The sequence below is a fragment of the Protopterus annectens genome, chromosome 2.part1, assembly GCF_019279795.1.
Source record: "Protopterus annectens isolate FY-2018-M chromosome 2.part1, PAN1.0, whole genome shotgun sequence".
NCBI classification, from domain to species: Eukaryota; Metazoa; Chordata; order Ceratodontiformes; family Protopteridae; genus Protopterus; species Protopterus annectens.
Genome location: NC_056729.1, coordinates 1,082,783,884 through 1,082,810,711, shown reverse-complemented (window position 1 = coordinate 1,082,810,711; position 26,828 = coordinate 1,082,783,884). Strand labels below are relative to the sequence as shown.

Sequence of the window (26,828 nt, the reverse complement as noted above, 5' to 3'; positions counted from 1 at the left end):
ATGACAATTCTCTATTCTCCCACCAAATATCCAAGTCCTGGAATTGCGTACCTCAAGATACTATACAATACCAATACATCCAAATGTAAATCACTGCTTAAGGAACACCTAGCTAACACCTGACTTTGCTCCTGCACTAACCCAGGTTGATCTATTCTGTCCATCCCTGTTCTTTCAACCAAAATATCTTTTCACTTTTTATATTCTAAGCTGCATTTTTCAGCGCCCACTAAATTTCACCTTCTCTCTACCTACTGCTAATTCACTGGTCCTTAAATCACTTTACACCTATCGCAAGTCTTTTATATACATCTTCTTTTCCTCCTTATCAGCTCACTTCCACACTGCCTTGCTGTCATTGTTTTAAGTATATGTATTACTAACATAGCATCTAACATCTAACTTTTTCCGTTCCTTCTATACCATATCTGCTTTTCATAAATACTCTGTATTGTATTTTTTTTTTTGTTAAACATCTCTTTGTTTTTCTCATTTAGTTGTTGAGCTGACTTACTGCCTATATTTTCTTGGACTATCCTGTAATGTATTTCTGGTATTGCATGGAAAAGTGTTAGAATGTGTTTCTGGTAATGTAATTCATGAATTTGCTTGTAATATTTTTTTATAAAGGAGCTTTTGCCCCTAGGCCTCTGCTAAAAACAGGCCTCTGGCCCAGTCGGACATCCCTGGGAAATAAACAGAAAATAAATAAATACATAAATAAATAACTATCTACCAATCAGACTGTTTCCAAGAAACTTTCTAGGAGCTTTGCAGATGAAGGTTTGAAAGGACTGAATTGCATGGAGAAAAAGGGCAATAAGTGTAACTTGGAAACAGACACAGCCTAATGAATGGGTCAACAATACCATTCCTTTCGTAAAGCTAGGTAGCCAGATAAAATTTATGCCGACTTTTTTTTTTAACTTAGAATATACACTCTGGCTTAATATGCAAACCAGGTGTATTCTATTTTCAAAATCTGAGGTAGCAGTTTTCCCTGGATACAGGCCGTGATATAAATCTGTCCACCAAGTCCTAAGCTAGGTATGGCAGAAGGCTAATGAATGTGCCTGACAAACCATCATGTGGCAAAATAAGTGATTTTGTAAGTTTCATTGAAGGGGCAGCTCCTCGCTTTATAAAACATGCCTAATCACTCATTAGCTTACTTCACAGAATCTACAAGTTCCTGCTAAGAGTTAATGCTCTGATTAACAAAAATCTGTGAGACATTTGAAAGATGATGCCATAGTAAACCCAATGCTGTCACTTGTTTTAAGAAAAATAAATGGTTATTTCTAATTGTGTCATAATACTTATGGTAGAACAACATACATTTGGTCCTGTCTGCACTGATTCATAAAAATATCAAGCTAAAGAATCTTGTAGTATAACTGGTGATATGGAGAGTCACTTGTACCTTCAAGACTGAATCTGCTGGGATGAGAAGCTAGGACTTTTATTTTACTATACATTGCAAGCCTTTGATGGATTAAGGGATAAGGTTGAAGGACTGAGCCCTGCACCTTTTCCTGCAAGTTTCCATGCAGATACCATATTGGATATCTATGTATATATATATATATATATATATATATATATATATATATATATATATATATATACATATATATGTATGTATATATATATATAGTGTACATGCATAAGGTTGCAAATAAATTGCTTGAGCGGTTATGCCCGAAAAGAGTGTGGCAGCATCTGAAAACTGCGATTGCAAGTGTTGCGAATTGCAAAATCCAGTCCCCTTTTTGACCACTGTTAGCACTCATTTTAGTGTGTAGAGCGGTCGGAAATGTTGAATTTGGTGTTTATACAACATTCCGACCATTCAGCATTACGGGATTCACTGAGAAAAGTCATTGAAATGCATGGTCAAGCAATTTGCTCTTGATCATATGAATTTAAACCATATATATATATATATATATATATATATATATATATATATATATATATATATATATATATATATATATATGGATTCACTTTATAATGCCGAATTTCCAAAAGATCGAATTTCTTATGACCAAGACCATATAATCGAACTTTTGGAAACTCAACATCATAAAATAAATCCAGAAAAACAAAAAAAACCCTTTCTCACCATTATTGCAGGGGGTCAATACCCCTGCATCCCCCACACCCCCACTACTTAAATATTCCAACTCTGAAATTGCACTACAGCGAGGAAAAAGGAAATCTCCAGTTCTGCGCTGTATGCAGATCTCCGTTCGCAGTGTTGAGATTCCGAAAGTTTGATCTCGTCCATATGAAATTTAGTCTTTCGGGATTTTGGCATTGGTAAGTGTTCCCATATATATATATATATATATATATATATATATATATATATATATATATATATATATATATATATATGTGTGTGTGTGTGTGTGTGTATGTGTGTGTGTATTTACATATATATATATATATATATATATATATATATATTTTTTTTTTTTTTTTATAGAGATCATACGTAGAAGAGTAATGCTTGATCCTAGGTTTTTACATTGGCAGTTTGATCTGTAATCTCGATTTTTATAGGGTTTTAAAATTACAGCTTTTCTTCAAAGTGAATGAGCAAAGAGTTGCGTCTTACTTGAAGTAAGCAGTATACTGAGATAATGATTAAGGTCAAAAGTCCTCATGCAAAATGCAGTGATATACTTTTGAGCTTTGAAGAGGTTTAGCAGTTCTACAATGGTATATGTGCGCACGTTTCATTCAGTCTATCTGACATAGTGCTAGTTGTCATAATGTTCAACAGTAATGTGGAAAGGTTTCAGACCAATACATTTCTGTTATGCACAGATATACCCATTTTACCCCATAACTTAATTAACTAGCAAAACCGAAAACTGGTAATGTCAGTATATGAGTATAGATGTGAATATTGTATCAGTTGGTGTTTAGGTTACCCAATGCTGCGATCTCTGAGTTATGAAATTGTGAGACCCATTGAAGAATGTTCTCCACTAGAGATGTGTTGTAGTCTGGATGAATGCTACTATGAATGCAAACTGCTTTTATTTACTTAAGAACTGCAATCAAGATATCATCTAAAACTTACTTATTCTACTAAATGAATGGACTTTAAACACAGGCTTGTCTACTGTTTTATTTTTGAACACTATTGTTACTTCAGCAGATTATTTGTTTATCAAGTCCTGGATGTTCAGGCAATCATCCAAAGGAAAAAGGACAGTCATCAATATGGGGACTCGGGCATGGCTAACGCATCTGGCTGACAAATGTCTGTTCAAACAGTCCATTACTCTGTTTTATTATACATGCTTTGTCTGTTTAGATGTATAACTTCAAAGTATCCATTTCTACCCCTAAAAGCTTCCTTCAGTATGTAAGTACAATTTGAGGAATGAGTGGGGTTGAGATGGGATGTATATGTGCAAAAGGTTATCAAAAAAAGAAAAAAAAAAAGGAAAAATACTAACAATTAGGGACACTCTACAGAAGAAATGCTTAACTGATTCATCCAGGAAACTGCTACTCCCCACTTTGCTATATGGCTCATCAGTACTAGTAAACCTTCAAGCTTCCAACCAAAATAAACTAAATCAGTGCTACACTAAAACAGAAAAAATTGCCAGTAACTCTCCAAACAAAACCCATAGCTGCTTGGCCTGATTTACCCATGCAACTCACTTTCAATCAGCTACTCCTAGTCCCCAAATTAATACACAGACAAGAACAAAGCAAAGCCCTACTAGACTTACTGAAAACATACACCCCTGCTAGGCCACTTCAATCTGGAAACAAAGTGTTTCTCACTACCTACAAACCACACCTGTCAGCAGGAGTCTCTCTGTATTCCAGCTATATTGCCCACTCCTGAAATACTATTCCCTTATCCCTTAAACTTACAGGTAACCTTTCCAATTTTAAGTCTAATATAAAATATTATCTGTCTGACACCTGTACCTGTCCTTGCACAATCATCATTACTGATGCATGACCAACCACTTAGTATAACTATGCCTTTCACACTCTGAATCACTAACACCTCCGTATCTTAGCAGGCATTATTGGCCAAGTATGAAAAGAAGCTCTCACTTTAATGATACCATACTAATAACGTATGCTCTTCTACCTCTTCATCCAAGAAGCCCACACTTACTACTATTTATTTCCCCTCTAGTGTCCTTCCATAATATTCTTGTCTCTCTAATACTAATCAACAATCTCTCCATGTCTTTAATTTTCCGTCCTGTACATTACTCCTCCGCATCTCATTATATTACTCCCTCTATTTTAGCATCAGAATACTCTGTCACTTCTATATTTTATTAGAACAATAGTCAATATTTTGAATAACTACATATTACTTGACATAGGCTAGCCACTTCGGAAAAGTGCCTTGCTACTTTTGTACATATTGTATCCTTGATTACAATTTCTCCTAGCTGTATTCCGTGACTGTATTTCAGTCTGTCCTGAGATCTATAAGGTACATCTCCATCTATTATAAAACATTTTATTGGTTTTGGGACTTTACTCTCCTTGTATATAATTACTTATCAGCTATCATAAAAATGTTTTATATCAGTTTATGGAGTTTTTCTCCGCAGTTCATTGTAAAATATTTAATATGTTTGTGGATCTTTTCTGCCCTTTTACATAATTAATCATCAACTATTGTTTAAATAGGTCTGTATTATATCACCAAATGCAAAAAAGTGAACAGTGATTAATCAACCCTATGTAAGCGAAAGCTTACAATATCGAACTGTCAAAACAGTGATATTTTCCCAAGGGAAAAAAAAATCGCTGTTCCAACAAAAAAAAAAAAAAAGAAAGAAAATTTAAAACATTACATTAAGTGGAGGCTGCACCTCCCACACCACCCCTACTTAAATATTCCAGCTCTGAGACCACACAACAGTGCCGAAAAAGGCAAAGTACCGAAGCGGCCAAGCAAATTCTTTCCCAGGGAAAGAATTTGCTTAAATGCCACTTTGATATTTTGCCATTTCAGTCTTTTATGTTCAACCAAGATGCATTCAAAAGAATGCATCTTCGGACTTGTAATATAAACCCATTTAAATGTTTTTGAATTTGTTGTGAAAATGTTATGCCCAGGCCTATGCTGAAAATAGGCCATTGATTCAGCTGGACTTTCCTGGTTGCCAAAGGACAAATAAAAATAAACAAATATTTTAGCAGTTACCTGGCCCAGTCATTGTCTGTGAGTTTCTGAATAAGGCTTGTCATTCTTCATTTACCATAGTAATACTAACATATTTGTAGATGCTCTTTGTTTCACCATTGCATTCCAGGAACAAATTTTGCCCGATCCTATGTGATTCAAATAAGCGTATTCACTAAATGTGTGCAGAATATGCTTCCACATCTTGAGTTTTAACAACAAACATGGTAATGTAAAGTGTATCAGTCACTTTTGGATGCATCTTTGTTTTACAACTAATTTCTTTTCCTATTATATTAATGTTAAAGTTGCAAGTGAGTTTTCAAATAATGAAAAACATAACCCTTGGGATTCAATGAACTCCATGTAGGATTCGCATGAAGCCTACAAGGAGTTTAAGTGTTTGTACAGTGAGCTGCAGTGCCTAATGCATATTCATGTTGTACACCCTGTTCATATGTAAATAAGCGAGGTTTCATGGTGAGGAACAATGTTGCCAACCAACATGAATAGCAGCCCTGTTTAATTCAGAGCACTGAAGTGCCACGGCTTTCTGTGCATTTCCACAGTGATCACCAGGGCTTAACAGATAATAGCTGTCAATCTCTCAGTGCAAGATATCTGGGAAAATTTCAGCATAATGGGGGAGAATAACTCAGAAATAGGGACACAGTTGACATATTTGCATTTAAGAAATGTGCTAGAATAGCAAGGGATTTGTGTGAAGATACATGTTTTGAAAGATTTGAAGTGTGAAACTCAAAAGTATGCAACTATTGAGTTGCATCAATCCTGAGATCATCCCAGTGATATTGCAGAAAACCACAGATATGATAAGGAATGCACCAGACGATAAGGCAAAAATCTGGACATTCTGTGAAAATCTTGATAGTTGAGAGTTATACTGATGAAGTATATGGTCCAAACACAGTACAGGATAGCGTATGCAGTGCAGAATATTGTGAAACCCATTGCTGGCATTGTGTACTGAAGCTATGTAAACAATCTGTAAGGGTACGTGGACTGCCATGTAAAATAAACAGTCAGGAGAAGTGTATGCATTGAATAGGGGCACACGCTATAATCTGTATAATATAGGTTGAGGTGACTTCTGCCTGGTGTCCAGCTTAGTCTCTGGCCCAGCCCTAGTGGGAATACTGTACATCCACAAATCAGATATAGCTGATGAAATCAGCAGTGTCTGGTGATGAGAATATGGGAATAGCAGAGTCGCTTATGCTGGTGTAAAAGGCTCTCTGTAATGTCAGGTAAGTGCATACAGACGCGCGCACACACATTTGAGTTTCAGATTTCATATCCTTCAGAAAATTCATACTAATGCAAGACCTACTATTCTATGATCTTTCTAAGCTTATAACAGCAATATTTAAAAATTGTACTTATTTTTGAGTCTTTGTCCCATTTCTGTTTTTGGCTTTGTCCAGCTTTCTTGCTCTGAGGCTGAGCGGTATGACGAATGTGTCAGGGCCATCACCGTCAGCCAGATACATTTCAAATTGTGGCATACTTGTTGCATCCCACTCCCCCACATAGTGACTCTGGATGTGTCCAAGCAAGGCAAGGAGCAGTTATGCAGTGTAAGTGTGCAGACGTATCCCCCATCCAAGGTACCCCCATCCAAGGTACACACAAGTACTACAGTGGCTTTTCAACTGTCCTTGATTTTGCAGAATGTTCTGGTTTTCTGTCATATTTTTATACTGTTGGTTTATGCTTCTTCTTATTCAGAAAATGCATGTTGTTGCAGTGGCTGTTGCTCTGTGTTTAAGTAGCAATGCTTTAATAACCATCAGGTAAGCTTGTCTGAGACTGTAAGATGCAAGTAAGTTTTAATAAGCATACTGTAAAATAATTACCAACATTGAAAGCCTTTTTGTTGTTGCCATGCAGAGAATATTTACATAACTAGAAAGCGTATAAGCCTTGGGTATTGAAATGCATATGGAAGTATTTGTAATAAAGGACAGGTTTACAGTATTTTCAGAAGCTCATTATATTTGTTGCAGACTTGCATTCATCTTTGCAGGCTTTACCCTTAAACTAAACAGAATGGCAATCTATCATGTGTGGTCCATAACCTGTGCAGTAATCCTTTAAGCAATTTATCTTGAGCTTGTTTCTTGTTTGCTGTTAATTTTTTACTTTGATCATGTTTCCACATGAAGCAAGTAGATAGCTGTTGATAGGCAGCATGTCTTTTTTGAGTAAGAAACATTTTTACAAGTGGGGGTATCACAGATATTGCTACTTTCAGCATTTTACTTGGTACTTTTATAAAGCTGAATATAAATTATAATTAGAACTGCAGTGCAAGGAGAAGTGGTTTGAGTTGAGTGCTGCTTGTTTTTTTATACTTGATTTTGACTGGTATTCTAATAATGTATTTAAAAAGTAATTTATGTTTCCATGCCTCACAACCTTTTTGTTTCCATCTAGATATTAAGTAAGCTGTCATGTAGCCAATGCATTGGCAATTTTTTTCTTCTACAATTAATTTTGTCTTGATTGGACTCTCATAATGATGGTTTGGCTCCCATTGCAGTATATTTAATTAAAGTCCCAGTTTTTGTGTTTTTTAGCATAACGCCACCCCTTTCTAGTTGGCCCCACCCCTTTCCATTGACCACACCCATTCCGCTGTCTCCTGCAGCCCCCCTCTGATTTGGAGTGACTAGCCACCACTGCTTTATAGCTGATGGCATCAGCAGTGTCTGGTGAAGAGAATATGGTAATAACAGTGTCAAGCATGCTGCTGTAAAAGGCTGTTTGTAATGTCAAGCAAGTATGGACCCACATACACACACCCCATTTGACTGCAGTGAGACTAGAACCCCGGTCTATCTAAATACACAGAATATAGAGCTCACTGATTTACTCAAGCACCACAGTACACGTCTGACTATTACAAGGCTGCAGGACAACTTATAGTTGATGAAATCAGCAGGGCATATTAGGGAGAACATGCTTGGAGGGCAGCATGAAATGGATGTACAGGCATGTGTAAGTATCAAAATACTGTCAATCCATAGGACTGGAGTGGCAACTGTAGGATACACACTTTAGCTCTTCTGGCTAGATACATAAACACACATGCACACACAGTTGTCCACAGTGAGAACAGAACCCCTACCTATCTAAGTACACAGATGACAGAAGTCAGTACTTTGTGAAAGTGCTACAGCAGAAGTCTGACTTTTATAAGGCTCCAGGACAACGTATAGTGCATGACATCAGCACAGCATGTTGGAGAGAAAATTTTGGAGGCCTGCATAGGTCTATAGCTTCAAAGATTCATAAGAGATTACTAGGCTAATAACCCTAGGTTCTTTACAAGCCTGGTCACGTAAAAACACAATTGTTATTGAGCATAGTTAGATGGTCATTGTTAGTAGAGGGATTTTGTGGTCAGCACTCACTGCCCCTGTCCATGATGGACATAGGTACCACCTCAGGGATGAATTTAGAATCATCCATATAGTTGTGAAGGTTGCACCTGAATAGGGTTATTGAGGACCACTGCTTCCCATGCAGTGAGTGCATATTACAGAGGAGTAGCAGTAGGTGGGAGATGTATCTGTCTCCCCACTATGTTCTGTTTATGTCACAGGCTAGGTTGCAATTCCTGGAGCAAGTTATTCTTACCCCAATTAATTTGCAGATGTCTAGCATTTCCTGTTGGGCAGGGTGTAAGACTGCTCTGTAGGCCAGGCCTAGGTCACCTCTCAGCAGCTTGCATGATACTGAGTACAATGGCAAGTCTTTCAGTCCTTTCCTGTATGGCATGTTTTGGGGGGCCTCCAGTCACAAACCTCTGTGTTTTCTCCAGTTGTTGCAGGTGTTTGGTGAGGTGCAGGGAGAAGAGAGCATTATACTCAATTAGTGGTCTGATAATGGTAAAGTACAGTGGAGCTATGACCTCCCTGGTCTTGGATGTGATGCCCTTACTTATGAGGTTTGCAATGCAGAATGTGTGTGTCTCACCACTATGGACACGTAGTGATTGAAGTGTACATTGCTATCAACATGTGCTCCCAAGTCTTGCAACACTGTGTTTGAGCTTACAGAGGTGTTATGTATATCATAATTAGCAGAGGCACTTATTCCCAAAGGGAACAATAAGGCATTTTTGCATTAAGGTTCAGTCCATGAGTTTGGCACCAATAATTTTTCTGTGTCAGCCTTTTCTGTTAACATTGTTAGGGGGACTCAATATGAGTGTGCCCAGTTGACAGTCATCTGCAAAACTGGTAAGCAACTGGCCATCTACCTTTGCCTGTACTTCAGAGAATTTGTTTCCAAACAGTTGAGGAGCCAGCACAGATTCTTGTGGAATTCCACTGGTAAGTGGTCTAGTGGTACGTGTACACTGCCCAGTTTTGACAGTGTGCATTCTGTCAGTGAGCCAGTTTGCTATTCATCTAGTAATGTATGGGTTAATCCCACATGGGAGAGTTTCTCTATGATACCTGAATGGGGGAGAGTGTCAAAGGGCTTGAATAAATCCACATAGACAGTATATCCTGCTATTCCTCATCCAGATGTTTGGGGTCATTATCAATGAAGTCCCCCAATTTCAATAAGCAAAATCTACCCTTGACAGAACCAAAATGGGTTGGGTCATGTGTGTGGATAGTCACCTATGTCCTTGTGAGTAAGGTCCTTGATGATTCCTTCCTTAGTCTTGCAGATAAGGCTGTTTAGGATTATGAGACAATACTTCTAATTCTACATGTTACTAGTTTGAAGTGCACTGAATATCACACAACATATTAATTTATGCAGTGCAGTTGATATTTGTGTGGAAAAAGTACTGAGGCACCAGGGTTGCACTGCTTGGGAGGAAGTAACACACGGCCTTCAGTTTATGTTTCCACATGTAATTTCAAGTCACAAACAGGAAATTACATGTGGAAATGGACATTAAACAGTATTAATACATAATACATGCTTTTACAGTTGGGAAATGCATGCTCAATTTGATACAACTCTATAAAAAGCTATCTTTAACTTTTAATGCTACAATAACACTTCTCTTCTGATGCATACATACCACTTGCTTCCTTCAGTCTCCCTGCAGAAGACTTTGGCTGTGGTGCTTTACTAGGAGTCCAGTAAATATCCTGGACTCCTGGAAACCCCACCTCTGTTCCTTAAACCTGGCACCGTCCCCACTAATACCAGCAATGTCTAACAGCAGACCTACAGCAATGGAGACTGATGCTTTCCCTCCAATTCCAGTTATCGTGTTTACTGGAATGCATACACCTGAGCATTTGCACAAGGGTAAGTGGAGAGCAGCAGTGCCAAGCAGTGAGGAATTCAATAATTGCAAATGAAAGGGTAACCTGGCACAATAATAGTGTTTAATCCTTGATACATATAGTTAATATCAGCTCCACTATCTAAAGTGTTATAGGTGCGAGTGAATATAATGGGACATGGAACAACAGTAAAAGTCCATGGAATATCCTGTTTTAGAAACCAGGAACATGTGTATGGCAGTCCTACACTTACAACTTTTTCTACAAGTATGTTGAAATAACAGCTGTCTATGTTTCAGCTCATTGCTATAAAATGCGATGTCACAACATTAAAAAAAAAAGGGTGCCCATCCTGTACTAGTATCCAGGACCATCCATACTTCAGCCCTACACTTACACCTGCTGCCACAGGACTAGCTACTGGACTTTCCTTAATTTACTAATCGTTGTTAAGGTTTCTGTGTTAACCACTGTGCAACACCACTTAGCGGGTTTGCGTGATGCCCAATAAACTTAACTGAATGTATCCACTTTCTATTTTTGACTGTGTGTCCTGCTTCCTGGGTGTTCCAGTTGTCCAGTTTGTGCAATATTGTGCTTCACATAAATGAGGTAAGCAAAAGACACACCATTTATTTTCTCTGTTTCCTGCATATCAGCTAAACACCAAGTTGAGCAAACACTGGCTCACACATACAAAAAAAGTAAAAAAAAAAAACAAGACAGAAAAGGGAAAAATACAAAAATGGAACAAGTAGTTGAAATGAGGAAAATCAATCTATGACATACACACTAGAAAATGAATCTTCACATGAGACATTTCTACAGAGATCTGGATTTGAACTCTTACTCCAATGAACCTTCAGAACACAGTATGAGTGCCCTAGCAATCTTTGCCACACATACAGCTTTGCAGCAGGGAACGGAAATCATTCTTGACACAACTAACTGCAACATCATCTACAGTAATATGAAACCATACAATTATTTATATATTTGTTATATTTGGATGTGTCGCACTTAGTGGTCACACAACCTGTTAGAGTTGAGTTGGTGTAGTGGTGTATTGCTCTGACTGTAGTTCAGAAGGTCCTGAGTTTAATACTTGGCAGTGCTGTCTTTGAAGCCTGGATAGCTCAGTTGGTAGGGCATCAGACTTTTAATCTGAGGGTCCAGGGTTCAAGTCCCTGTTCAGGCGCATGCTTCTTTGTATCTGCCATGGCTTAGTGGTAAATCACTTTGCCTATAGTGTGCATTTTCTGGGGTTTGCAACTTGGGAGTGCTGATTATTTGATGGGGGTGGGAGGTTGGCATAATAGTTAAGGTGCTTACCTTAGAAACACAAGGTTCAGGGTTTGATTCTGACATGGGGTAATTGGCTAGGCTTAAAATGGCCCATACGGGCAGTTAGCCTAGCACTAACCTATTATTATTCCTTCCAAATACACAGTGTTACCTCTCTGTGGTTGTTGGTCATTCGTCATTTATCTGACCTGTAATCTGAGACATGTAGTGTTCAAGCCATTCTATATCACTGGCCTTAAAATGTGTGAGGATATTAACTGGAAATTTTGTCATATGCAGTTGCCAACAAATGAAGGGCAGGTTGGATGTGGCTTGGTGAACACAAACTGTGAATTGGAATTGTGTGCTGCTTAGTTAAATTTCCAAACTTACATCTCATGCTTTGTAGATCTAACCTGACATACCCACTAGATGTAAGGCAGCCTGCAGTGCTATTATGTTTTTCTTCTCTCGACCAGTGATCATTCACAGTTGCAATCCATTAAAAACAAACACAGAGGGAGTGCCTGTCCTATGTTTACATCTTCTACATTGATCCAAGCATTTGAGATTCAGCAGTTCTAATCAGTTGACACCTCATTTGCATACTCACCATGCTAATAGCCCTGAATCAACACCATATAAAAAGGCAATTGTGTAGCTAGGCAAACTGATGGCGAGGAGATTAGTTTATGTGGAGAAGACTCAACATACAGTATTTCTTCAGATATATCTGCACAGAGGATTACTGAACTTCAGAAGGTATGCTTTCATTTTTTCAGCTACATACTGCATATGCTGGAATGTAATTAGAAAAAAAAATGAAAAGCAAGGGCTTTTATCTTTTATCTGCATGCATTAGTCAGAAAGTGTACTGCCCCATTGACATGTGTTTTCAGGGGTATACAGGGTACAGGAGGATTGTCAATATGATGCTCTGTGATAAATATGTGCACATGTTTCAGGGATAGTTCCTTTGACAGCACTTTTAGCATTTCAAAAATGGTTTGGTAAAAAATGTCATCATTTTTTTTTTTTTTTTTTTTTTTTTTTTCAGTGTTAGAGCACAAACAATGATATGTTTCTATCGCTACTCTCCTTTTTTGTATCCAGCCTGTTGTTTGTATTTCACATCTCTAGACAGTTCTAAGGTTATCCAATGGGTAATACTGAGAAGCTATCTTTCTTTCTTTATCTGGGAACATTGTATGTGTAGTTATGTGATTATATATTACTATATTTTAGGACACCTAGGAGTATGCCAGGTATGTCAATCCTCTGAGACCACCCTTCACTGATGCTGAAAATCTGGTGACAGTGGATGCCTTTAGGCAACATGGTGCCTTCCTGCTTGAAAGGGTATGGGAAGATATGGCACACAGAATGTAATTTTGGCACCAAATTGTGGACAATCTGAATGCCATGCATGGCCACAGTACGACATATGAGCAGGTGCACCATAGGACCACTGACATGACCACATCTTCACAGAAGAGAGCAGCTGTAGTAGGCTGTGACCAGATGTGTACAGGGGAATGCCTGCTATGGAGCCACCACTAACACCAAATGAAGAGTTCCTAGCCAGTCTCAGGGATCTGAACCATCTCCCAGGAAAGTGTGGAACAACATGTACTGGACATAAGTGCAACAGTGTCAGAGACTGCCAGCATGTCTCAGGAGGAGTTTCCAGGTAGGTTTTGTCATCTCAACAGTTGAATACTGTTCCATAGTAAAACAATTTAAATCAATGCACTACTTCTGTGTCACAATCATTTTTTTTTTGGGGGGGGGTTGAAGAGTGCTATGGTTAATGCATTCTGATTGATTAACTTAGGTTGGAGTTGTCAGCCAAGTTCTTGTGGACATATAAAGGGGTCAAATTATTACCTTCTGTGTTACTGTTAATTGTGATGATGTTTCCCTTACCTTTTGCTTAACTTCTTACAGGATTATCTGGCTTGCAGAGGAGAACCTCATTTGCAGATTGTAAGCCAAACATTTTTATGTAACTATTGCTAAGCAATTTAAATAAATATTTTAGTGTGTGATGTTGATGTCAGGCCTATTGTGTGTATTGCTGTGCTGTCAGTAATAGTGGCGCCACTGTTAGTGTGTTAGCATATACTGGACTATGGTAGTGTAGGTATTAATTTTTTCCTGTGTTTGTTGCTTTTCATCACAGATGATGATGACAATGGAAGTATGTGACCACTGCCACCTGATGTCAGTGTATCAGCCGACTCTCATGATGATGGTGTCCAACCAGAGGCACAGTCAGGGGGGGGGTGCAAAGTTTGAATCTGACACTGATGTGGACATACAGCTGGATGCACTTCCATTGGACACGTCTAGTATGCCTACACCTACCCATTCCAGTGAGACCACAGATACTGGACAAGTGGAGGGTGAAACAATTGATCAGGGATGTGTGCTAACTGCAGCTTCCATGTCTGCTGACTCTGGCTGTAGCCAAAGTGTGGGCAAGGTATCACGCAGGAGGGTTGTTAGGGATGCTCAGAGGAGGTCTGCTGTCCTTCCTCTACCTGATCCAGGTGTCTCTTCTCGAGCCACTCATTGTATATTTAGGTCCATCATGGAAGCACATGCATGTTGCTATAGGTGCTCCAGACAAATGATCAGGGTTGTAGATGTAGTATAAGCTAACATGTATGACTGCCTCCACCATGTTCCTGATTCAGTGCATCAGATGATTGATCATTTGGAATGTGGGGTGTCTGTGATGGAACAAGTAGTGTCTGTCATGGAATGAGCATTGTCTGTGATGGAAAGTCTGCTGGGAGGGAAATGGCATCCTTGTGAGCACAGGTCAGCCACATCATCTGCTGTAACCAACATGGCCATGCCCGATTATGCGCACATAGAGGCAGTACTTCCAGTGCTCCATCAGTGGGTGAGCTGTCCACACCCAGATGTGGCAGATCATGGGTTCTTTGTCCTGGGTGTCCCTGTGAAGGAAGCTTATCCAGCAGACATCAGAGACATTCAGGTAGCAGCAGTGCATCCAGGCATGGGCATGGATGTGTCAGTGGAACTCCTGGCAGAGACATTTCTCATGGTCAGGGGCAACAATGAACTGCCACCTTTACTATGCATGGCTCATACCTGTCCATCATACCAAGATGTAGAGTTAGCAAAGAGCTGTACTCATGCAGACACTCACACACTGATTTCACCTGGGGGACCCCTACAAACACACACACAACAGTTACTTGGTTCAGCTGTGGAGTTTGAAACTTATTTTGTCTCACAGGCCATTTCTTGGTTTATCCAAATGCCTGCCTGCTTCTCTTTGTTACTCACATGCACTCGCCGATCTTTTGTGTCAGCATAGGCTTTCTGACCCCCCACACACACATATGCACACACAACACCCTTTTCACGTGATTAGAACTGTGCCACATCCCTGTTTTCTCTCTTTTGGATTCAGGGGTACATAAGCTTTTGTCTGATGCTCAGGGTGCATAGCTGTCTTAGTGTTTAGTATTTCTGCATCTGTGTTGTTGAACTGGTAACTGTAACTTTGATTTATGTTGGCCTTTTACAGTTAGACAGTTGATAGCATCAACATTTCCCAACTTTATTGCGAATGATCTTGTGAGGATTGTGAAGTCAGAAACTGTAATGTGTATCATTACTTTCTAACTTCTCTCTTTAATGATTTTCCAGTACAAACACATAATGCTAAACTGAGGGCATGAAGTGATCATCACTACTTTTGAGAGGTACGACTATGTGAATCTTTGACGCCTGAGGCCTACTACTTAATAATGGACAAAAATAAGTCAAATAAGTCTCTGCTGTCACAAGTTAAGGTAAATTCTGTACAAATCTCCCACTTTTTACTTGCTTAGAGTACTAAGTAATGCAATACAAGGATATGCCAGTCATTCATATTATTACACAATACACTCCAGGTTCAAGGCTGACTCTGTCTGATGTAAGTAGTACACAGCCAATACATAGGGAGGTAAAGGTTGTGAGAGTTGCCTGGCATCAATGTTACTATATGTATCTATGTAGGAGGAATGTTTTAGGTGTCTAGGTGGTGAGTGAGTGTGCCAGGCATGGTCTCTCAACCAATGCAAGGGCATAATGAGCATGCCTACATCTGCCTATACCCACAGCAGCTGGTGGTCCCCCTCTGACTCCTCATCTACCTGTGGCCATGGTGACCTTGACATTAGTCATGGGATGTGTGTTAATTCCCCTTTCTGATCCTGCTTGAGCTGTTTTCTTAGGATGATGTGTAGCATAGCACATACTGTGAATATTTCAGTACTTGTCTGTGAATTGTACTTCAGGGCTCTCCTAGATGTATCTAGGCACTGGAACCATGATTTCATCAGCCCAGAAACATGCTCCATGATATTTTTGGTTTGAGTGTGTACCTCATTGTGGTGTTCTTCCGTACATGTGTGTGCATTTCTGATGGGTGTCATCAGCCATGGTTCCAGTGGATAACCTGCATCTCCCAGTAAATTACCCTGTGACATATCCCCACTAGAAAAAATCTGGTACAGTTGGGAGGTGTCCCAGATATGTGAGTCATGGTAACTGGGTCTATTAGAAGATCGAATGTTTAGGTGATTGAACACCTAAACATCAATCTTCTAATATTGAAAGCAAAAAATGACAAACAGACGATTTAAGGCAGGGAAAGATTTCCCTTGGCCATTTGTCGGATTCTGCCATTTCCATACATTTGAGCGATGTCTGAGTTGGTGTATTTAGTTAGAGGGGGTGTGTGGAGCGAAGCGCCCCACTTAGTTTGGATGTAAAGTTTTTTTTTTTTTTTACTGGCCGACATGCATGTTTCCTGGGGGGGTCGATATTCTTAGGTTTGATATTATAAGATCGATGTTTAGGTGTTCAATCAACTAAACATTTCATTTTCTAATATAGAACCATGGTAACTGCCGGAGTTGTCAGCACACACATTCAAGATGATTTCCTTGGCATTACTCACAACTTGGCAGTAAATAGAGTGGTAGCCCTTTCTGAGAGAAAGTGTAGAAGCTACCCTGTTCCCGGGGTGGTGCATTAAGTTCTTTATGTGTGCAATCTATGGCACCCAGTACTTCAGGGTAGTGTGTACGTAGTAAAACTCCTGAATATTTCTGTCCCTCTTCTCAGGATTATGGGGGAAATAGAGGTAGTTACTGGAATGCTGTAGCATAGCATTTAGGAAATGATGACAGGTCCTGGATGCTGATGCCTGTGACACTCCCAGCATGTCCTCTGTTGGTCTCTGAAAGATACCTGTAGCAAAAATTCTTAAGTGCTACACATACCTTTGTCTCAACTGGGATAGGTTCCCCTTGGTTTGCCCTGGCTCTGAGTTCAGGATGACGGAGTTTGCAGAGAACCTCTATTGTGTCCCTATCCACCCTATAGTGCTCTATAAATTCCACATCATGTAAGCTGTGAAAAGTTAAACGGGAACTGAAAACTCTTATCCTTCTTGACCTAGGCCTTTTGGCAGCAGCAGCATTGGCTTCACCCTGTTGCACATGCAAATGCTTTAAAGCAGCAGCAGCCCCTAACATTCTGTCTGTGTAGACTCCTTTCTGTGGCTGCATTCCAATAAGTTTTGGAACTGACAGGGAAAACCAGCACTGAGTGTACATGGTTGATTTATACCTTGTTGAGTAGCTCCACTGTGCTGGATTAGTTGATTAGTATGCAGTTCAGCTGTTTATGCTGTAATTAGCATGCCATGGTGCTTACCTTGTTGCATGGTACGAAACACCATGTACAGCTACTTACTGAATACAAAACAGTGCTCTACCATTGTGACGCAAACACACTGAAATGGACTGTGTCAGTTTTATTGAATCTGGCTGAATGTCTTTACTGATGTTTGAGTTTCACTGTTTACTCATAGGTTCACAGCTGTTTACTAGTTTAATGGCCCTGGAGCCTTTACAAGCCTAGCCCATAGAAGTGCCCTGGCACCATGCCACCCGATTCATTTTGTTCAATGTAACCACAGCCACAAAATGATTTCACTGTTGGTATTGGGTATTGATTTATATGAAACTGCAATGCATTGTGGATAAGCAAAACGTCTTTACCTTTATAGTAGATCAGCTTCTTCTTTACATTGTGGTTTCATTACTAGCTCATTTCATATTCATTTTCAGTGTAAGGTTTTCTATCCACAAGAACTAGTTGACAACTTGTCTTTCTAGGATGTAAGAAGCTACTACTCAATAATTTAGAAAAGAAATTCAGTAGTCTGTACATTAATTTAGGTAGTGCATTATCGTAGGCTCACTTGTTCATGATGTGATCACAAGAAGAGTCAGCTCTTCAAAAAAATATCTGTGGGCCATCTTTACCAATAAGTACCAGTGAAATAACATGAAAAGCCAACATACTTCTTATTTATTTATTTAATTGCAGTTTTTTTTGCCAGGATATCCATTGGGCCACAAGGAGCCCATTTTCAATGAAGTCGTGGGAAGAAAAGCTTCAGAAAAATACAAATACATAGTACACATTGCACATATATATTACAGATTATCTCGTAGGAATACAAAGTAAATATGATAAGAACAGGTTAACAATTATAGACTACATCAGTATATTTCTTTAAACAGCAATAAAAAACATGTTTTTTTTTTTAGGTTCATAGGTTCATAGGTTCATACTAGGCTATCTGCCCGAGGGCATTTACAAGCCTAGCCCATCGTTTTGTGGCTTAGGCCACCCCTTTAGTATGGGGAACTATACCCATTATTTTTCTGTGCCTCTGTCGAGCAGTGACACTGAGGTAATCCCTGGGGTATATCTGCGATCTCCCATCCATTGGTCAAGATTTCTCTTGAACAAGGCCAGCGAGGTGCTCTGCCTCACATGTACCGGGATTTTGTTCCACAGCATAGGGAGTCTTTGGGTGATGAATCTATCCCTCCAGCACGTCCTATTAATAGCCGTGTCAAGGTTTAAGTCTCCCGCCTTTGTGGCTCTGATGGATCTAGATTTTTTGAGGTGAAGCATATTCATCAAATCTGGGTTTGACATGGCCTTGTATGTTAGGCAAAGGTCACCTCTGAGCAAGTGTGTACTGAATAGAGCTGGAGTTCTTTCAGTCGGGCAGCATAGGACAGATTTTTGAGACCCTTTATCCTTTTGGTGAGGAACTTTTGTGGCCTCTCCAGCTGCTGCAAGTGTCGGGTCAGATACATTCGAATGGGGCATTGTACTCAATCATTGGTCTGATGAGTGATGAGTAAAGGGAGACTATGACCTCCCTTGATCTAGATGAGAATCCCTTCATGATAAGGTGGGCAATGTAGAAGGTCTTCCTAACTACTTTAGCTACATGGGTGTCGAATGACAGACTACTATCAACCTGGGTCCCCAGGTCCCTGATAACTTCTTCTGTGCTCAGTGGATTGCCACCTATTTGGTAGCTAGGGGTAACCTTGTTTTTCCCGAAGGGTATGACTATGCATTTTTGGCATTTAACTTTAGGCCGTGGCTCTGGCACCAGTTATCCGCTTCTGTGAGACCCTTCTGAAGGATATCTGTGTCAGATGTGTTTTCTACTATGGCCCAGTTTGCAGTCATCTGCAAACTTTGTCAGCCATAACCCTCCTGTGTTTGCTTGTACAAAGTAGATGCCAAACAAGAGTGGGCCCAGGACTGAGCCCTGTGGGACACCACTTGTGACAGGCTTTGAGTCTGACATGGCGCCAGCAGCTCTGACCCTGTGGGTTCTGTCACTCAGCCAGTTTGCAACCCATCTTGTGATGTATGGGTTGACATTTAAGCTGATGAGTTTTTCAATGATACCCGAATGGGGTATTGTATCGAAGGCCTTAGCCAGATCGAGGTAGGCTGTATGGACTGCCTTTCCCTCATCAATGGCTTTGGTGACTGTTTCAAAAAGTCAACCAAGTTTAAAAGGCATGATCTGCCTTTGACAAAGCCAAACTGGGTTGGATCCAAAGTCTGCAAATTCCTATGTCTTTATTTATGAGGTCCATTATGATCCTCTCCATGGCTTTGCAGATAAGGCTTGTCAAGCTAATGGGCGGTAATTTCCAGGGTCGGTGGAGGCACCGCCTTTGTGAAGTGGTACCACAGTTGCAGTTCCAGAGGTAAGACTTTGATTAAACAGCTGTCCTAGCTGTGGGTTTAATTCCTCATTGAGTTCATGGAGCACACAGCCGGGGACACCATCAGGTCCCATGGATGCTGTGTTTTTGCTTTGGAGAGCAGTTCTCACTTGGGCTGGAGATGTTTGGGGGCTGCAATCGTTTGGTATAGATATCTCTCCTTTGGGGAGGGGAGAAGTTTGCACTGAACCTGTCAGCCAGTATGTTGGCAATGTCTGTAGGATCAGTAATCTTCACATCATTTTGAACTAGCTCTGAGCATATCTGGGAGTTTCCTCCCAGGTTTCTAACATAGCTAAAGAAGGCCTTATGATTGTCTTTTGAGTCTTTAGCTATTTTTCTCTCGAAATTTGCTTTGGATGATTTTATGAGAGCTCTTAGTTTTTACTTATAGTGATCAAGGGTGTCTTACCTTTTAAGGATTTTGCTCTATCTTGTAGTAGCTTCCTCCTTTTGTTGTAGAGTTTGTTTATGGCTGGGGTCCACCAGACTGGATGCTTGCCTTTGGTACAAAGAGTCTTTGTTTTGCTTGGGATTGCCTTATCCATGCAGTCCTGCAGGTGCTGGTAGAAGGCATTTGTAAGTGATTCAGCGGCTTGAGTACTGTTTTGGCCTTAAAGGAGACCACACTAGTCTTTAGAAGTGTGAAGTCGGCTTTTGAGAAGTTCTTTACTGTGGTCTTTTTATTTCAGGTGGGGTGGGATGAGGACCTCCAGCGAGATTAGTTTGTGGTCTGATCTCACCAGTGAGGGGTACACCTCCGGTGTTGAACATTGTGCTCCCATGTTCGTGATGATGAGATCAAGTATGTTATCTCCTCTTGTGGGGATGGTGACTAGTTGTTCCATGGCATTTGAGTTTATGAATTCCAGGAACTTTTGGGCTAGGGTGTTTGGGCTTGAGTAGTGTTCCCAGTCTATATTAGGGTAATTGAAGTCACCTAGTATGATGGTGTTTGGTGATACATTTATCCCTCTAGTGTTTTCAGGAAGGCCATGTGAGGTTCCTGAGTTTGTGAGGGTGGCCTGTAACATGCTACAATTTGCAGAGCAGTCTTGCCTATGGTTAATTGCACCTGGATGGTCTCCGATGCATCGTGGCGCTGCACCAGTCTTGAGGTGTGGGTATCCTTGATGAATATGGATACCCCTCCTTTCTTGGTATTGTCCAGATTTTGGGGCCAGAACGCATGATATGAGGTAAAACCTGATAGGTGCTCTCAGGAGCCTTGAACCAGGTTTCTGTCACAGCACAGACATCGATGTTCTCCATACTAAGAAGGGCCTCTTTGAGATTTAGACTTCTGGCATTGAGCAGCATTACCCTTAGTTTTTTCCTTTTTGTGTTCTAGGGTGGTATGTTTAGAATTTGAGCCTTGCCTAAAAAGGCACTATGGGGTGGCAAGAGCCTTTGCCAATATCCGAATTTGTCCAGCATGTCATCCAAGGCAGACAGACACTGGATCCCCTTTGAATGACACCAGTGTTTAAGCCAATTGTTAAAGCTGATCATCTTATCTCTGTATTGTGGCATCATTCTTGGTGAAGGTAGGATACTGCTCAAGGTCAGGGTCATACCTGTCTGGGCTACATAATCAGAGAGCTCCTCAATGTCTCTTTTCATGTAGTCACACCAGCGTGGACAATGACTGAATCATATTTGTACCTGCTGTTGAGAGACCTGAGTGCTTATGTGGCGGATTCTACAGGCAGCTTACTGTGACCTTCTCCTTACTCAGTCTGGTGAGCGGACGTCAGTGTGTCTGACTATGGAGTCACCAATGACTAGTGTGTCTGGCATTGTGTTTGGCCTTAAGGGCTGTGACTGTTTGACACTCTGACTGTGAGGTCTATGTGTTGCAGGTGTTGTGTTCTGAGGTGGTGGTTGTTTGGGTGTCTGCTTTGGTGGCCTCTGCTGTTTTGGTAGATTTTTGATCAGAGCCTCCGAGTATGTCTTTGTGTGTTTATGTGTATGATTTGAGGTTGTAATGGTAATATGTGAGACTGGGTCTATAGTGTGTGTGGTAACCTTCTCCTCCTGACTGGTCTTGCCAGTCCTATGTTGAGAGAGCTCAGCCTCCAGTTTGGGTTGCATCTCTCGCATGTATTTGTGTTTTGTGGGAGGAGGAGAGGGTTGTGTACATGAGGCAATTGTAACATTGCCTCAATATTCCCAGGTTCACCAGCTGAGCAGGAGAGGACACTAGCAACTGATCCCTCGACATGCTAGAAGGAATAGACAAAAAACTTTAAAAAGATTGAAATGGGGGTTGCCTTTTGGGGTACTATCTATGACAAGAGTGCCGTATCAAGGTAATAAGTACTGTAGGAGCAAGTGCTACGTTTAACAGATAGAGAATAGTCTACTTGGAGTCAAGTAGAGATGATCTTTTAATTATAGGATACGCTGATTAGATCAGTAGTATAGTTCGAGGAAGGTAGTTTTAAGGGAAAATTTGAAGAGTGGACTTTAGGTAGCCCGAATAGTTTAAACCTGCTTAACCGAGCTGCCCTAGTGTGCAACAGTAGCAACTCCGCCTGCTAAAGCGTGCTTTATAGCAGGGGCGGATAAGACAGGAAATGACCCAAATTGGCCAACAAACCACAAGTCACTGCCCTAAACCACTCCTCCGAGGACAAATGAAGGAGTTATGGAAATGACCCCTAGTGGCCAATAAAACTACAGTTTCAAGTCAGTAACCACCTCTCCGGGGGGCAGGGAAGCTGCTCAATGTTAGTCACTCCCACTGATAAACACAGAGACCTTCCTTCAGCCCAAGCAAAAATGGCCTCACAGAAACTTTCAAACAGTTCAGGAACAGCAAGCCTGTAACTGAACTTTTTTAACTCTCAGAAAAGTGGGAAAAAAGCAAGATTTTGTTTTTATTTTTTACAAAAGTAGCAGCATCGGGTAACCTGTTAAGTAGTTGGTCAAATAGTTCAATAGAGCTGTGGAACTATAGGAGGCAGTGATTGTGTATATAGTTCTAGGAGAGTAGGAAGTGGTATTAGAAGGATTAAGTAGGTTGGGAAAAGGAGCACTTCCATTGTGAAGTTAGGTGTGAGTGCAGCAAGGTTTTAAATGAGGAGAGACTGCTCGTGATGCGGATAAGAGATGGTAAAGAATTCCAGATGTGTGCAAGAGAGAAGGGCATTAGGTGATTCCCAGTTGGATGTGTGGGTTTGTGCAATTTAATTAGTTTTTGGGAATTAGATCTTCAAAGTCATTCTGGTTCATGTATTTCAAAGGTAGTAGCTAGGGAAGGATAAAGAGAGGGGTTGTAAGTGAGCGTGTGTGCTTGGATGAGTTGGGTATAAGTGAGGAGGTTAGGTAGCTCAAGCCAGTTTAGTTGTTGAAGAGATTTAAAGTGGTGAGAAATGGCTCTGTGACCTGCTGCAAATTTTGATATCTTGTTATAGCAAGATGAGAGTTTTGTTTTGATGGAGGATTGCAGGTTGGTGAGGAAAGAAGCACCATATAGGAGGGATAGGATGACATAAGTATTGCCTAGTATGAGCTTGGTGGAAGGAGAGATATAACGATTATGGCAGTATAGCATACCAATTTTGTTTTTTTTTTTTTATATTTACTTGTAAATGTTTTTTAAATTTTTGTTGATTATCTATGAGTACACCTAGTAGTTACATGTCAGAAACTATTTCTAGACGACTATTGTTTTTGCTGGTGATTACGAATGAGTCTTTATCTAGGGAGGAGTTTTTGGAGGTGGTGAATAACCTAAGTTTAGTTTTGGTTGCATTAAGAGCCAGATGGTTGTCTAGCATCCACTGCTCAGAAAAGGCATTTGGGGTAAGTTTATTAGTGTGGGGATAGAAGGGGAGGAGCAGATAATGGTAGAATCATTGGCATATTGGATGAGGCTGGAGTTTGGAATGGCTTTGTAGAAGTCATTAATGAATATATTAAATAATAGCGGGGCTTAAAATGGTACCTTGGGGGACACTTGTGGGAGTATTAAGGAAGGGTGAAGTGGCTTTATTCCATTTGACTGCTTGTTGTCTGGTTGTGAGGTAGCTGGAGAACTACTTGGTACAGGAAGGGGATAAGTTTAGTTTGGAGACTTTAATAAGAAGCAGGTTGTGGGAAATAGTGTCAAACGCCTTGGAGATGTGGAGGAGAAGGGTGGACATGAAATGGCTGGAATCGCAAGCTATGTTAATTGTTTCAAGGAAGGAGAGGAAGGCAGTGGAGGTGATATGACCGGGTCTGAATCCATGCTGTGTGGGGGTAAGAAGACAGTTGTTGATGAGATAGGGTAAGAGTTGCTGGTGGATACATTTTTCAAGAAGCTTAGAAATAGGGTATAAGATAGAAATGGGGCAGAAGTTTGGAATGTCATTATTATTTCCTTCTTTATGTAGAGGAATAATAAAGGCTTTCTTCCTGAGCTGGGGGACCTGGCTTTCTGAGATAGACCAATTAATTAGTATGCTGATAGGGAGAGCAATGGCTTCTCTTGCTACTTTTATGAAGTAGGAGGGAATTTCATCAGGGGCATTGGAACCAGGTTTTAATTTTTGGAGAAGTTTTTTTAAGGTGAATATAGAGATGGGATTGATAGACAAGGGTGTAGGTTGGGGACAAGGGATTCTCGGGGAGGAAGGGATGGGTGCAGGCTGAGAAGGGGTCACAGAGGTGTTGCTGAAGGATGATGTTAGCTTGCTTATGGACTCTGTGAAGAAAGAGTTACATTGGATGGCTAAGTCCATGTCAGAGGCATCTGGGTTAGGGCAAGGGTTTTCTTTTTTTCTGGGTTGAGGAGAGATGAGATTCCTTTCCAAAATTGTTTGAGACTGGTGTTGTGGTTGGTTTGGAGAGTAGAGAAATAGGCTTTGTGGTCTGAGGTAAGAAGTTTTTTTACTTTATTTCATAGTGTTTTATATTTGTTAAGGGTGATAGTGGTTTTACTTTTATGGTAACGTGTCCAGGCTTTGTCATGGAGTCTCATAGTAGTTAAGGTGTTTTTGGTTAATCAGGGTACAGGGTTACTTTTTGTATGTTTTGTTTTTAGAGGGGCAAAGGAGTTGAGCAGGTTTGTGAAAGTAGAGTTAAATTAGGAGAGAGCATTATCTAAGGGAAGAGTCTTTAATGGGTTCCAGTTTGTGCTTTTTAGTGCATTTGAGAAGGTTTCAGAACTGAAGTTTATTAGGCAGCGAGTGGAAATATAGGGTGTGAGTTTATTGTATGGAAGAGGGGAGATGGTGGGAAAAGTGAGGAAGTAGTCAGGCAGTGGGTCTGGGAGAATACCACTATTAGAGATATAGTGAGTATGGGATACTAGAACCCAGTCTATTGTATTTCCAGTAATGGAATTCTTGGAAGGCCTTGTAGTGGAATTGATTAGTTGTGTAAAGTTATATAAGTTAATATTGAGTGAGTTAGTGGGTGATTGGATTGTGGCCCAGTTTATGTTCACGTCCCCCAAGATTATGGTTTCATGAGTAATGTTAGTGGAGATCCATGAGAGAATATCTTCAAGGGATAAGATATTGTCTCTGGGGGGAATATACAGGGAGAGAACAAATGTGAGTTTATGCTTGTATAGGTGGAGTAGGGCTAGCATCATTTCTGCCTTACCAAATTTGGAAAAGAGTTTGGTATAGGGGGTGACTAGGAGGGATATTGAGTAAAGGAGTGCTACACCCCCCCTTTTTCCTACTCTGTCATTCTTTAATATGCAGTAGTTGGGGGGAGTTATTTCAGAATCTTTTATGTGGGGTTTAAGGCAGGTTTCTGAGATGGAGAGAATATCAGGCTGGTTATGCAGAAGCCAGTCATGAAGGTTTGGAATTTTGTTACATAGGCTCTGAGTATTTAGAGCTGAGAAGTGGAGGGGTTTGCCTGTTGCTTGGGGTGGGGTTGGGAGGCTGGATTCAGTGTGGTAGAGGGGCCTGGGTTTGGGTGGATGTCCCTGGAGAGAAGGATAGAGATAAGATGATATCCTTGATATGGTTAGCCATGACAAACTCATCTGCCACCTTAAACAACCAATCAATCTCCTGGTTTGTCAACTATCTTAGGGACAGGCAACAAGCAGTACGGTGGAACAGTAACTTGTCTCCACTTTTACCAGTCACTCTTGGGTACCTCAGGGATCAATACTGGGTCCCTTGCTATTCTCAGTTTTCACAAACAATCTCCACTCAGCGGCGAATATCACTAGCCTTATCCAATGCACGGACGATTCCACTATAATATGCAGTGCCTCAACCCTGCAAGAACTACACAATAAAATCCAGGATAATTTTCACTCAGTTGAAAACTGGCTTACTGACAATGGCCTCATTCTTAACCCCAAAAAGACCAAGATCCTGCTATTTCACCCCTCACAAAATATCAGCCTTACTGCCACTTTCAATATTCACTCTAAAAATGGTACACTTATCACAGCCGAATCCCACACAAAACTACTAGGTGTCACCATTGACAACAAGTTAAAGTTTGAAATCCACATTAATCTAGCTATTAAAAACACTTACAGAAAGCCAGGTAGTCTCTACAAACACAAATTCCTCATGACCCATACTGCTAGGACCACAATTGCTCACACTCACTTCCTCTCAACATTACTTTATGCATCCCCAATCCAAACAAATCTATCCAAAACAAAAACCAGCAAACTGGCAACCTGCTATAATCAAATAGCCAACTTTGCTAATAACTCATCTTTTAGAACCCATCACTGTCATAACCTAAAACAAATGGACTGGCTTGAACTGCCAAATTTATTAATCTACAATCAACTTATCGTCACTTATAAGCTGCTCTCCCACCCAAATAAAACACCAGCTTTAAGCAACCTAATTCAGCAGTATTCCTGTCGTAGGCAACTCCACTCCACAGATAAGTTACTGTTAACAGTTACTAGATCACACAACCATGCCAGTGACTCTCTCTACTCAT

General features: G+C 40.4%; 1 non-coding gene across 1 annotated transcript; it reads left to right on the top strand.

The window, feature by feature from the left end:
- Positions 1-11,598: 11,598 nt before the first annotated feature.
- TRNAK-UUU lies at positions 11,599-11,671 on the top strand. Its single transcript has one exon. It is a non-coding gene; the product is annotated as a tRNA-Lys (tRNA).
- The last annotated feature ends 15,157 nt before the right edge of the window (positions 11,672-26,828 follow it).